At 27.5% G+C, this 15,423-nt stretch overlaps 1 protein-coding gene and 1 long non-coding RNA gene across 3 annotated transcripts in view; both read right to left on the bottom strand.

The window, feature by feature from the left end:
- Window positions 1-15,423, bottom strand: part of LOC122510312 (protein delta homolog 2-like) — a 90,789-nt gene that overhangs the window by 64,944 nt on the left and 10,422 nt on the right. The gene's annotated exons all lie outside the window — the stretch shown is intronic.
- On the bottom strand, window positions 7,027-8,795 carry LOC122510345. The gene is made up of 5 exons (XR_006302432.1): window positions 8,697-8,795; window positions 8,279-8,375; window positions 7,855-7,956; window positions 7,420-7,516; window positions 7,027-7,147 (listed from the first exon to the last, which is right to left on the bottom strand). It is a non-coding gene; the product is annotated as an uncharacterized LOC122510345 (long non-coding RNA).

The following is a 15,423-nucleotide window of genomic DNA, read 5'->3' as shown; positions in this document are numbered from 1 at the left end:
TCTGCTTCATGTAACAATTAGTGGTCGAGTACAAGTTTCATTAAAATCATTTAGAAGATAATTATCAAATTCTGTTCAGTACACCAAAAACCGTCATCTTTGTACTCGACTCCGAAATTGATATAGAAGTGTGAGTCTCATCGTTTGCGATGGGTGTCTCTGCTTCATAGAACAATTAGTGGTCGAGTACAAGTTTCATTAAAATCATTTAGAAGATAATTATCAAATTCTGTTCAATCCATCAAAAACCGTCATCTTTGTACTCGACTCCGAAATTGATATAGAAGTGTGAGTCTCATCGTTTGCGATGGGTGTCTCTGCTTCATAGAACAATTAGTGGTCGAGTACAAGTTTTATTAAAATCATTTAGAAGATAATTATCAAATTCTGTTCAGTACACCAAAAACCGTCATCTTTGTACTCGACTCCGAAATTGATATAGAAGTGTGAGTCTCATCGTTTGCGATGGGTGTCTCTGCTTCATAGAACAATTAGTGGTCGAGTACAAGTTTCATTAAAATCATTTAGAAGATAATTATCAAATTCTGTTCAATCCATCAAAAACCGTCATCTCTGTACTCGACACCAAAATTGATATAGAAGTGTGAGTCTCATCGTTTGCGATGGGTGTCTCTGCTTCATAGAACAATTAGTGGTCGAGTACAAGTTTCATTAAAATCATTTAGAAGATAATTATCAAATTCTGTTCAATCCATCAAAAACCGTCATCTCTGTACTCGACTCCGAAATTGATATAGAAGTGTGAGTCTCATCGTTTGCGATGGGTGTCTCTGCTTCATATAACAATTAGTGGTCGAGTACAAGTTTCATTAAAATCATTTAGAAGATAATTATCAAATTCTGTTCAGTACACCAAAAACCGTCATCTTTGTACTCGACTCCGAAATTGATATAGAAGTGTGAGTCTCATCGTTTGCGATGGGTGTCTCTGCTTCATGTAACAATTAGTGGTCGAGTACAAGTTTCATTAAAATCATTTAGAAGATAATTATCAAATTCTGTTCAGTACACCAAAAACCGTCATCTTTGTACTCGACACCAAAATTGATATAGAAGTGTGAGTCTCATCGTTTGCGATGGGTGTCTCTGCTTCATATAACAATTAGTGGTCGAGTACAAGTTTTATTAAAATCATTTAGAAGATAATTATCAAATTCTGTTCAATCCATCAAAAACCGTCATCTTTGTACTCGACACCAAAATTGATATAGAAGTGTGAGTCTCATCGTTTGCGATGGGTGTCTCTGCTTCATATAACAATTAGTGGTCGAGTACAAGTTTCATTAAAATCATTTAGAAGATAATTATCAAATTCTGTTCAGTACACCAAAAACCGTCATCTTTGTACTCGACACCAAAATTGATATAGAAGTGTGAGTCTCATCGTTTGCGATGGGTGTCTCTGCTTCATATAACAATTAGTGGTCGAGTACAAGTTTCATTAAAATCATTTAGAAGATAATTATCAAATTCTGTTCAGTACACCAAAAACCGTCATCTTTGTACTCGACACCAAAATTGATATAGAAGTGTGAGTCTCATCGTTTGCGATGGGTGTCTCTGCTTCATAGAACAATTAGTGGTCGAGTACAAGTTTCATTAAAATCATTTAGAAGATAATTATCAAATTCTGTTCAATCCATCAAAAACCGTCATCTTTGTACTCGACACCAAAATTGATATAGAAGTGTGAGTCTCATCGTTTGCGATGGGTGTCTCTGCTTCATATAACAATTAGTGGTCGAGTACAAGTTTTATTAAAATCATTTAGAAGATAATTATCAAATTCTGTTCAATCCATCAAAAACCGTCATCTTTGTACTCGACACCAAAATTGATATAGAAGTGTGAGTCTCATCGTTTGCGATGGGTGTCTCTGCTTCATATAACAATTAGTGGTCGAGTACAAGTTTCATTAAAATCATTTAGAAGATAATTATCAAATTCTGTTCAGTACACCAAAAACCGTCATCTTTGTACTCGACACCAAAATTGATATAGAAGTGTGAGTCTCATCGTTTGCGATGGGTGTCTCTGCTTCATATAACAATTAGTGGTCGAGTACAAGTTTCATTAAAATCATTTAGAAGATAATTATCAAATTCTGTTCAGTACACCAAAAACCGTCATCTTTGTACTCGACTCCGAAATTGATATAGAAGTGTGAGTCTCATCGTTTGCGATGGGTGTCTCTGCTTCATATAACAATTAGTGGTCGAGTACAAGTTTTATTAAAATCATTTAGAAGATAATTATCAAATTCTGTTCAATCCATCAAAAACCGTCATCTTTGTACTCGACACCAAAATTGATATAGAAGTGTGAGTCTCATCGTTTGCGATGGGTGTCTCTGCTTCATATAACAATTAGTGGTCGAGTACAAGTTTCATTAAAATCATTTAGAAGATAATTATCAAATTCTGTTCAGTACACCAAAAACCGTCATCTTTGTACTCGACTCCGAAATTGATATAGAAGTGTGAGTCTCATCGTTTGCGATGGGTGTCTCTGCTTCATGTAACAATTAGTGGTCGAGTACAAGTTTCATTAAAATCATTTAGAAGATAATTATCAAATTCTGTTCAGTACACCAAAAACCGTCATCTTTGTACTCGACACCAAAATTGATATAGAAGTGTGAGTCTCATCGTTTGCGATGGGTGTCTCTGCTTCATATAACAATTAGTGGTCGAGTACAAGTTTCATTAAAATCATTTAGAAGATAATTATCAAATTCTGTTCAGTACACCAAAAACCGTCATCTTTGTACTCGACTCCGAAATTGATATAGAAGTGTGAGTCTCATCGTTTGCGATGGGTGTCTCTGCTTCATGTAACAATTAGTGGTCGAGTACAAGTTTCATTAAAATCATTTAGAAGATAATTATCAAATTCTGTTCAGTACACCAAAAACCGTCATCTTTGTACTCGACTCCGAAATTGATATAGAAGTGTGAGTCTCATCGTTTGCGATGGGTGTCTCTGCTTCATATAACAATTAGTGGTCGAGTACAAGTTTTATTAAAATCATTTAGAAGATAATTATCAAATTCTGTTCAATCCATCAAAAACCGTCATCTTTGTACTCGACACCAAAATTGATATAGAAGTGTGAGTCTCATCGTTTGCGATGGGTGTCTCTGCTTCATATAACAATTAGTGGTCGAGTACAAGTTTCATTAAAATCATTTAGAAGATAATTATCAAATTCTGTTCAGTACACCAAAAACCGTCATCTTTGTACTCGACACCAAAATTGATATAGAAGTGTGAGTCTCATCGTTTGCGATGGGTGTCTCTGCTTCATAGAACAATTAGTGGTCGAGTACAAGTTTCATTAAAATCATTTAGAAGATAATTATCAAATTCTGTTCAGTACACCAAAAACCGTCATCTTTGTACTCGACACCAAAATTGATATAGAAGTGTGAGTCTCATCGTTTGCGATGGGTGTCTCTGCTTCATATAACAATTAGTGGTCGAGTACAAGTTTCATTAAAATCATTTAGAAGATAATTATCAAATTCTGTTCAGTACACCAAAAACCGTCATCTTTGTACTCGACACCAAAATTGATATAGAAGTGTGAGTCTCATCGTTTGCGATGGGTGTCTCTGCTTCATAGAACAATTAGTGGTCGAGTACAAGTTTCATTAAAATCATTTAGAAGATAATTATCAAATTCTGTTCAATCCATCAAAAACCGTCATCTCTGTACTCGACACCAAAATTGATATAGAAGTGTGAGTCTCATCGTTTGCGATGGGTGTCTCTGCTTCATAGAACAATTAGTGGTCGAGTACAAGTTTCATTAAAATCATTTAGAAGATAATTATCAAATTCTGTTCAATCCATCAAAAACCGTCATCTCTGTACTCGACTCCGAAATTGATATAGAAGTGTGAGTCTCATCGTTTGCGATGGGTGTCTCTGCTTCATAGAACAATTAGTGGTCGAGTACAAGTTTCATTAAAATCATTTAGAAGATAATTATCAAATTCTGTTCAGTACACCAAAAACCGTCATCTTTGTACTCGACTCCGAAATTGATATAGAAGTGTGAGTCTCATCGTTTGCGATGGGTGTCTCTGCTTCATATAACAATTAGTGGTCGAGTACAAGTTTCATTAAAATCATTTAGAAGATAATTATCAAATTCTGTTCAGTACACCAAAAACCGTCATCTTTGTACTCGACTCCGAAATTGATATAGAAGTGTGAGTCTCATCGTTTGCGATGGGTGTCTCTGCTTCATATAACAATTAGTGGTCGAGTACAAGTTTTATTAAAATCATTTAGAAGATAATTATCAAATTCTGTTCAATCCATCAAAAACCGTCATCTTTGTACTCGACACCAAAATTGATATAGAAGTGTGAGTCTCATCGTTTGCGATGGGTGTCTCTGCTTCATATAACAATTAGTGGTCGAGTACAAGTTTCATTAAAATCATTTAGAAGATAATTATCAAATTCTGTTCAGTACACCAAAAACCGTCATCTTTGTACTCGACACCAAAATTGATATAGAAGTGTGAGTCTCATCGTTTGCGATGGGTGTCTCTGCTTCATAGAACAATTAGTGGTCGAGTACAAGTTTCATTAAAATCATTTAGAAGATAATTATCAAATTCTGTTCAATCCATCAAAAACCGTCATCTCTGTACTCGACACCAAAATTGATATAGAAGTGTGAGTCTCATCGTTTGCGATGGGTGTCTCTGCTTCATAGAACAATTAGTGGTCGAGTACAAGTTTTATTAAAATCATTTAGAAGATAATTATCAAATTCTGTTCAATCCATCAAAAACCGTCATCTTTGTACTCGACACCAAAATTGATATAGAAGTGTGAGTCTCATCGTTTGCGATGGGTGTCTCTGCTTCATGTAACAATTAGTGGTCGAGTACAAGTTTCATTAAAATCATTTAGAAGATAATTATCAAATTCTGTTCAGTACACCAAAAACCGTCATCTTTGTACTCGACTCCGAAATTGATATAGAAGTGTGAGTCTCATCGTTTGCGATGGGTGTCTCTGCTTCAAATAACGATTATTGGTCGAGTACAAGTTTCATTAAAATCTTTTTAGATGATACACTGGAGTCTTACGGTTATACGGAAATTGGTTATAGGCCATGTTACGGAACTGAAACATGATGAGGGGTGAAGTGTAGGGTCGGGCTTGACTCTTTAATGTCAGAAACGTACTTTATACTGGATTCTTTTTTCCGTTGTTATAACCTAACATTAACATTTTTAGTAAACTATCAAACACTATTGATTAATTACTTTATTTGTTTTAAAATGTAATTTAATAAAGCACATAATTATTTTCACACAATATAAATAAATTCAAAAGATTTAAAGAAAAATTAGCAGACTTCTGTATTTCAACGCAGGGAAATAGAATCATCGTACTGACCTGTATATTAATACTTTTTCGTCAAGGGGACCTATTTGAATAATACGGTCACACCGAAGTTGTCCGTATAACCAGGACTCCAATGTCATTTTCAAATTCTGATCAATCCATCAAGAACAATCGTCTTTGTACTCGACACCAAAATTGATATAGAAGTGTGAGTCTCATCGTTTGCGATGGGTGTCTCTGCTTCATATAACAATTAGTGGTCGAGTACAAGTTTCATTAAATTAAATCATTTAGAAGATAATTATCAAATTCTGTTCAATCCATCAAAAACCGTCATCTTTGTACTCGACACCAAAATTGATATAGAAGTGTGAGTCTCATCGATTGCGATGGGTGTCTCTGCTTCGTATAACAATTAGTGGTCGAGTACAAGTTTTATTAATTAATACTAAATGCGCCTAATTATTTGATAATGCATTTAACTGAATATGTTAACCTTATCTATCATAAAAGTAATTTAGATATACAATTGAATAAATAACGCTCCAGATTTCGATAAGTTGGATATACATTATTTAACTATTGTTTTTTGTGTATACACTGTAAAAAAATTAGGGAGTTAACGGACTCGGGAGTTGGGAGTTATATTTTTCGAGTTAAAAATCAACTCCAAAAGAGAGTTAATTTCAAACTCCCTTCATTCAACACCCGCGCGACTTATTTTTTCCATGGGGAGTTAGCATTTGGGTGTTAAATTTTAACTCTCTTTATTTAATTCCCCTGGCATTAACTCTCCAATGGGTGCGACTTTTATAGACCCCCCGGGGGAGTTAAAATTTAACTCTCTTTTTTTACAGTATACTATTTTGAAATTTCAATTATTAATTAATTAATTAAATATTAATCTCTCTTACATTGTTTTATAAAATAAAAATTATTTGATTTAATTTTTACTTAATTAATTTGTTAATTAAATGTTTAATTAACTAATTTTACATATAATTGATTATTATCCTTTGAAATATTAAGATATTGTTTAATAATCTAGTAAAGTTAATAGTCACAAGAAGCAAGGACAAACACGGAATCAACACGAAAATTGACGATTTTTTTACAAGATTTACATTTTCCATTTTGACACTATTGTAATTTTCTATACGGGCAATTTTTTTTTATTATTAGGAAAATTTTTAGAGATGAGCATGTGTGTCTGTATTCAAAATATTTTTATTGAGAAATTGAAAACCATAAAACAATTTTTGTAAAGTTTTTAGGATAAAAAGTTATCTGCAAATTTTTCTAACTTCCTGAGTAATTAAAAGGTTGATATTAGTGAAATATTTATTTCGAAAAATCTAACAGAAAATTTTTCGACATCAACTTCAGGGATATGATGGCGTTTGAAAAAAAATTACACCAAATCTAATATTTTTACCTCATTAAATATGATTTTATCAAATAATAACTATATAATTAAATAGTTTATTTGAATCAATTTTAAAATTGTAGTGATATAACGAATAATTATAATATATAAATAGTGTTATATAATTAGTTTAAAAATTATATTACATTTAATAAATATAAAGAAATTTAAATTAAAAAATATTTGTCATTGATTATTAATATTATATACTGAAAATCAATAAAAGAGTAATTCTTACCGGGATATTTAATTTTACTTTCACGATGTATACCTGTTACTATCTCCTTACCACTGCTAACACAGGAAAAACCGTAATTGCTTCAATATTCTAAAAAAATTATATTTATTACCCAATAGTATAAATAATAAAAATTAACTATAATTATTAAATAATACTAAAAAAATAAATATTTAATTAATATAATTAGTTAATAATTAAAACAATTTCTTAATAACATTTTACAATTTTCTATAAATTAAAATAAATAAATAATAATAATAATAATAAATTATCAATAAATTATTTTCTAGAAATTATCATGAAACAAAAAAATATTTGTAATGAAAATAAACTAAAGATCAATAAAAGAAATTTCTTACCAAAATAATAATTTCAATTTCGATCTTATTGTCCCTCACCGTGTTGAAACCATTGCCAAATTGCGAATAAAGGAAAAACCTCGATTGCTTCAATGTTCTAAAAAAAAATTCTTTTTAATTCCTAATAATATTAAAATTAAATAAATAGGTAACTATAATTATTAAATAATAATTATTAAATAATACTAAAAAAATACCTAATTAATTATTATTAAATAAATATAAAATTACTTTCTCAATTTTTTAATAATTAAAACAATTACTCAATAATATTTTACAATTACATTTAAATTATCATAAAGATAAATTAAATTAAATATTGATAATAAATTTTCAATTAATTTTTAATAAATAAATTTAAAGAAATTATCAGAAACATAAAAATATTTGTAATGAAAATAAAAAAGTAAATATCAATAAAAAGGAATTTCTTACCAAAATAATTAATTTCAATCTCGAAATTTTTGTTCCTCACCGACCGTGTTGAAATCAATTTCAAATTGCGATAACAGGAAAATCCGCGTATGCTTCAATATTCTAAAAAAAAATTATTTTTAATTCCTAATAATATTAAAATTAAATAATTAGGTAACTATAATTATTAAATAATACTAAAAAAAATACCTAATTAATTATTATTAAATAAATATAAAATTACTTTCTCAATTTTTTAATAATTAAAACAATTACTCAATAATATTTTACAATTACCTTTAAATTATCATAAGAATAAATTAAATTAAATATTAATAATAAATTTTCAATTAATGTTTAATAAATAAATTGAAAGAAATTATCAGAAACAAAAAAATATTTGTAATGAAAATAAAGTAAAGATCAATAAAAAGAAATTTCTTACCAAAATAATAATTTTAATCTCGATCTTATTGTCCCTCACCGTGTTGAAACCATTGCCAAATTGCGAATAAAGGAAAAACCTCGATTGCTTCAATGTTCTAAAAAAAAATTCTTTTTAATTCCTAATAATATTACAATTAAATAATTAACTATAATTATTAAATAATACTAAAAAAATACCTAATTAATTATTATTAAATAAATAAAAAATTACTTTCTCAAATTGTTAATAATTAAAACAATTACTCAATAATATTTTACAATTACCTTTAAATTATCATAAAAATAATTTAAATTAAATATTTATAATAAATTTTCAATTAATTTTTAATAAATAAATTTAAAGAAATTATCATGAAAGATAAAAATATTTGTAATGAAAATTGAAAAGTAAAAATCAATAAGACGGAATTTCTTACCAAAATAATTAATTTCAATCTCGAAATTTTTGTTCCTCGCCGACCGTGTTGAAATCAAATCCAAATTGCGATATTATTGCCATTAAATATTTAATTTAGTTACAATACTCACTTTGATCATTTCGAAGAAAAAATATGCACGTGCATGATTCAACTGACAGATAATAACAAACAATGTTGTGAAGCGTCGTCAGGTTAAAACAATCGAAATCCGAAAAACGTGAAAATAATCTATTTTGACAATTACCTATTAAATAAATTTAATAAAAATTAAATATAATTTTAAAAAATAAAATTAATGAATTTCAAAAATTAATTAAAAAAATAAATAAAAATGAAAAAAAAATTAAAATTAAATAAATTAATTAATTAATTAAAATTTAATTATTATTATTTGACAATTATTTTAAGTAATTACAGTTTATTGAAATTGTTATAATACACTAAAAAAATATTGGATTCAATTAATTAATATTATTTGAAAAATATATATTTGATGCAAATAATTTTTATTTGGATCTAATAAATATTTATTTGATTCAAATAATTTGAATAACATTTATTTAAATCAAATAAATCTTAATTGTGTCAATTAAATATTTAATTAGCTCTAATAAATGAATTTATTTAATACAAATAATGAGTTATTTGAAACAATAAAGTAATTTATTTCATTCAATTAATTAGATATTTGATATAAATAAACATTATTTGACACAATTAATTTATTTTATCGCTTTAAATAAACTAAATTATTTAATTCAATTCATGTATATTATTTAATAGAAGCAAATAAAAAATATTTGGATCAAATAAATAACTTATTAAACCCAAAATAATGAGTTATTTGAAACAATTAATTCATTTATTACACTCAATTAATTTTATGGCTTCAAGTAAAGTAAATTATTAAATGCAATTAATCCATTATTTAATGCTAATAAATAAAGTATTTAATAAAAAAAATATTTGGATCGAATAAATTACGTATTGAAACAATAATAAGTAATTTATTTGAAACTATTAATTTATTTACAGTACCGGCCAAAATTCTCAGTCCACCTATTTCTGAAGGAATGAAAAAAATTTTTTAACATACAATTTATGAAAACTCAAATTTTTTTTGGTTTATATTTTAAAAGACGATAAAATTTTGAAAAGAATAAGACCTCGCAGAAGTCATTTATAATTATTTTAATATCACTTAATGAGATTTGTGACCAATTTGTCAGATCAATTTGTCAGAAAATGTAAAGAAAAGAGAAAGCAGATTTTAATAACAATTAAATGTACGAAGTTCATTTGCCAAGTAACACTTTTTCATTTAAGGTTAATTTGTTTAATTGACAGTGTGTTGAATATAAAAGAATATTTAAATAATAATTAAATCTTTTCATTTATTGATAATTATAAATATATATTAGTAAAATAAGGATCATCAATATCTATAAGAAAATAATTAAAATGTTTCGAGGTTAGTATTCTTTTTTTAATGTTTCAATATTTCTTTATTTACAAAATAGTTATCAATTTTCTTTCGAGGCGCATGAAAAGTCTAGAATAAAATTATGAAACATTATATATGTGAATTACCGATAGTCAGAATGTTTATTAACGCGAAAAAATATTTTTTATAATCTTCAAATCACCGAATTATCAGTTCTGAAAATTATCATTTTTTATATTTATTATTTACATTAATATTTTCATTTTAGAAATGTCAATTTTGATAAATATTATTTTATATATTTGTTAATAATTATATTTATATTTATTGTTCCTAATTATATTTTCTTATAATGTACACAATTTTCTAAATTCTAAGATTTCTAACTTTTATTTTATGGAAATATCATTTGTTATAAAACTTTTTTTCAGAAAATTTTGTGCAATTTTGATTCTGTCAAATAACGATTCAAAAAAAAATATTAGAAAAAATAAAAATTCTAGTAATAAAGAATTATTTAAAATATAATTTCGGTAACAAAAAAGTTATGCAAAATAATTATTCGAATAAAATAAAATTATAAATAATTATAAAAAATTCTGCTTACCGCAGAATCTAACGGTCAGGGAAGTCAGGTAAGTCATGGAAAAGTCAGGGAATTTTTTTGGTCAGGGAAAAGTCAGGGAATGTTAGAGAATTCCATTCAAGGTCAGGGAATTTTCTATAAATTTATAAAAAAATTAAAATTTTTTAATAATTAAACATTTTTTTAATTTAACAAAACTTCAAAAATTTTTATTACCATTTATCTCTATCATTAGATACTAATTTATTGTTAAATATGTCAGTTACCATATTTTTGGCCTAAGAAAGCAAAAATAAAATTAGAAAAAAGTCAGGGAAAAAGTCAAGAAAAGTCAGGGAATTTTTTTCTCAATCCTTGTTAGACACCCTGGAAATGCATGTGCTTTAGTTGTTGCGGGAAAAACGACATCTCAATACATGTTATTTTTTCCGCAGAAACTAACGTGCAGTAATGACACAGCGCGTAGGATCAGACGCTTTTGATACTCTTTTAAATTATTTAAATTTAATCAAATTAATGTTATAATTTAATGAAAAAATTAATTTTTAATGCTTAGTTCAGTTAGTAAAGTAAATTTAATTAGTTAAATTTGAGCTTTATAATAGCATAACATATTTTATAAAAATTTAAAAATAATAAAGTTTCGTCTGTGAATTTTTAAATAATTAAGGAGTAATTAGAGTAATTAGAGTAACATCATAAGATTTCGTGGCCTAAAATGCCAAAAAAAATAAATAATAATTTATTTAGAAATTTTTTTTGTACTTAAGATTGAAATTTTTTTTGCCATTGTAACAGTTGCCATGACAACGATTATTATGGCAACCATTAACAGAGCAACGGTTGTTATGTCAACCATTAACATAACAACGGTTGTTATGTTGTCTTAAGACTTAAAACTTAAGACGTAAGAACAACGGACGGACACCGAAGTTTTGCTATAGGGTTTTGGCTCTTGGCCACGAAACCCTAAAAATGAGCAATAATAAGCTCAATAACAACAAAAAACCTATAAGTTGAAATTATTTTTGACTTTTGTATATGAAAGAGCAACTCGAAAAATGTTTTTATGAATAATTTTTTTTCTTTGGAAAATATGAAATTGTTTTACTCGAAAATTTGTAAAATTCTAAATACTTTTAAAGCCATTAACATAATATGTGGACGTCCACATGAAGTGGTCCATATTGTCGGTTCCAGTTTTCAAGATAATCGCAATTGAGTAATTTTTGAGCAAATTCTTAATCTTTTTTATTTTTTATTATCAATCTGCATGTTTTGACAAGTATAATCATGCGGTTTTCATTAAATTATCGATAATTTAACTTCTTTAGAAGAATGAAAAGTGGAAAAATGTAAAACCTCTTGATTTTTCATCTCTAAGGTGTCCTGGACTGTAAACAATAATTCTTATCTGAATAAATTCCAAGAAGAACCAGAGATATTGATGTTAGAATCTTTTTTTTTAATTTTCGAAATGAAAATTTGGACATTGCGTCAATTTTTTCATAATAGAGACTGTCAAAAAATTTTCAATAAATGTAATATCTATTCTTTTTCTTCAAATGACACAATAAAATTGTACCTAATCATTAATGTTGTAAAAAAATGGTTTTTTAATAGAAAAACTGTCCTTTTTAGAAAAGGGCCCATATTGTCGGTTTTTCATATTTTATGAAAATTAAGGAGGATGGTGATTCAAATTAAAGATGTTAAGAATTTTTTGAAATTTTGGAAAAACTCTTTGTTAAGAATGTCTAAATTATAGAACAATTTTTTTTTAATTTTTTACTGTCCTGTTTTTGAGAATTTAATTGTTGAAATTGCATGTTTTTATATGGGCTCTTATGGGGAGTGTTATGTGAAGTGCACTATTTTGATAATAACTTGTGTAAAAAAGTTAAACTTTTTATAAAAATCATACTCTTTTAAAGTTTAATACTTTTGGAATAATTTAAAAAAATAATTGAGTAAACCGACTGTCCTGATTTTTAGAAATAACATTAAAACTGACGTAAAATTACAGATTTTCTAACCTCTCTAACATAATACACAGAAACGTGGCAACGTCGCAATGTAGTCATATACGAATGAAATCTTATACAGTTTTACCAACACTGTTTCTAGCATGCATATGGAATGCGCTGTTGTCACGATCTCCATGCTCATAAAATTTTTTTACAAAATTTTTTTTACGTTATTAAATAATTATTTTTTAAAATATTTTTTAAGAATAATGAATTGGAATTATTAAAAATACTATTTTTTATGTCTAATATATTAAGTATTGCATATTTCACTTATAAAATATATATTAAAACAGTTGGTATTTGCAGTTTTAATCCCATATAAAAGCATGTGAATTCCCCTCTCGCCGCCTGTCCCGAAAAAACAGTCACCATCCTCCTTAAGAGGGGGGATGGTTTTAAAAATTTAAAACCTGTTGGTTTTTTGTCTTCAAGGTGCCCTGAACTGGAAACAATGCTTATCTGAATAAATTCCAAGAAGAACCAGAGATACAACAATTATAGTTGGTATCGCAATCTTTAATTCCGTTTTTCTCGAAATGAGGTTTGTGGCGTTCTAAACTTTGGAATTCCGTAACTCAGCGAATTTTCAACCAAAAAAGTTATAAGACCACTCAAAATTTTCCAAATTTTGCCAGGAATACGCCCATATAGATAACTCCAATTGTGCCAAAATGGGCCCTTTTCATGTGGATGTCCACATATATGTGTCGAATAATAAAGTATCAAAATTTCGGCCGAGAACTTACTTTTAGCAATTTTTTGCACACATATTAAATACATTTCAAAAACTTTTCTAAGGTGGTCAAGTAAATTTGCATCAAAAATAGTGAATCAAGAATGTAATAAATATACGCTTTTCAAAATTTTAAAAAGCTCATAGCTTTCGAGAAATCGACTTTGTTACAACTCACATCGGTCTCCCTATAATTATTAACAAATCTATAAAATAATATTGATCAAAATTGACAATTCGAAAATAAAAATATTAATGTAAATAATAAATATAAAAAATAATAATTTTTAGAACTGATAATTCTGTGATTTGAAGATTATAAAAAATATTTTTTCGTTTTAATAAACATTCTGACTATCGGTAATTCAAAAACATTATGCTTCCGGCAATTATTTTTTTGATTATAAGAAATTATAATTAATTCTTATTAGTTGAAAAAAATTTCGATAAAATAATATTCGGAAAATAAAAATTGGACACTTTTCATGCGCCTCAAACTTTCAAATAATATGTAATTTCATTTTTAATTATTTCGTTACTCCTTTATTAAAATTTTTAGTAAAAACGAATAATTCTTGGGGAAACGATTCCTTCGAAGAAATATTTGATGAAGCGAATGAATTATGTGCAGCAGCTCAGGGTATTTTTATTTTTAAAAATTATTGTATAATACAAAAATTATATTATTATGTAATTAATAATTAAAAAACGTCTTTATTGTAGATCAATTATGTGCGAAAAAAACTAATTCAATGAATTATTTCTTCAAGAAATTGGTGTATAATGATACATGTCCCTGCAGAATCTCTAATGGTAAATAAAAAGGGAACGAATAATGAGAATAAATACACGGAGAGAAATTTATAGTAGTGGGTAACATAATTGTGGTTAGGGTGACGATCTTTAATGCTACAAATACGGACAGCTATTCAGATAGTCACCGTTACCATCAATATCACCAGGAGTAGCATCTTGGTAGTACGGGGTAGCATAACTATATTTTTTTAGCATCTGTGATGGTTGGCAGTAGCATAATGATAGTATCGTGTAACATCACCTATTTAACATCAAAATCTGACTATCCATTTCTCTCAGTGTACTCTCTTCCTTTTAACTTTAATATCTTTTAAATTTTCCACCAACCTATTCATAGTATGGGAGATCGAGGCGTAATGGTTCATTTTTCACTTTTTGTTGTTTTACTTCGTCAATCTTGCATTAATTAAAACTTTATCACATGGAAAACTTACTCCAACATCTCAGCTTTCAATTAAAAAAATACGTCTTAATATCACTCCTCTTTTTCCAGAACTTACGACCCGGAGCGTATTGAATCAGAAATGAAATTATAATTTAGAACATAAAATATTAGGGAAGAGTTTGCTAAACCGTTTATACTAACGGTTTTTTGACTCTTGTGACTAAACGAATCAACCGATTTTATTTTTCGATGGCTTGTTTAAAAGATCATTTAATTGCGCAAATTTTTCCCAGAGACCAATACATTATTTTTTATTGTTTAGTTGCAGTGTTAACTTAAAAAATTTTTTAAACTGGCCGGTTTGCCCCACCCCCTGGGGTAAACCATCCAGTTGGGTTTTTTTATCTATAATATTGCATTTGTATAATGTGCAATAATAACTTTCTTTAATCATGTGAACAATGGTTGTAATAATGCAAATAATAATAAAAGATTGAATTTTAATTCAATAAATAATTTTTTTTAAACAAAACAAAAATGTTTTTGAAATTTTCAGGGAAGCAATATTAAAGGGTCTAATTTTTATTGAAAGATAATTATTTTTCATTAAAAGTAAATATTTTAATGAAAAAAACATTCTAATTAAAAACGCTTGGCAAATTCATCAAAGTTTTGAGTGGTTAATATTCCTGAGGTATGTACCTTCAAAACCTAAGACCTAATATTTGGA

This window comes from Leptopilina heterotoma, unplaced genomic scaffold, assembly GCF_015476425.1.
Source record: "Leptopilina heterotoma isolate Lh14 unplaced genomic scaffold, ASM1547642v1 Lhet_120, whole genome shotgun sequence".
Classification (NCBI taxonomy): Eukaryota; Metazoa; Arthropoda; class Insecta; order Hymenoptera; family Figitidae; genus Leptopilina; species Leptopilina heterotoma.
The sequence above is the reverse complement of the archived record's forward strand: the minus strand, read 5'-3'. Positions and strand labels throughout refer to the sequence as shown.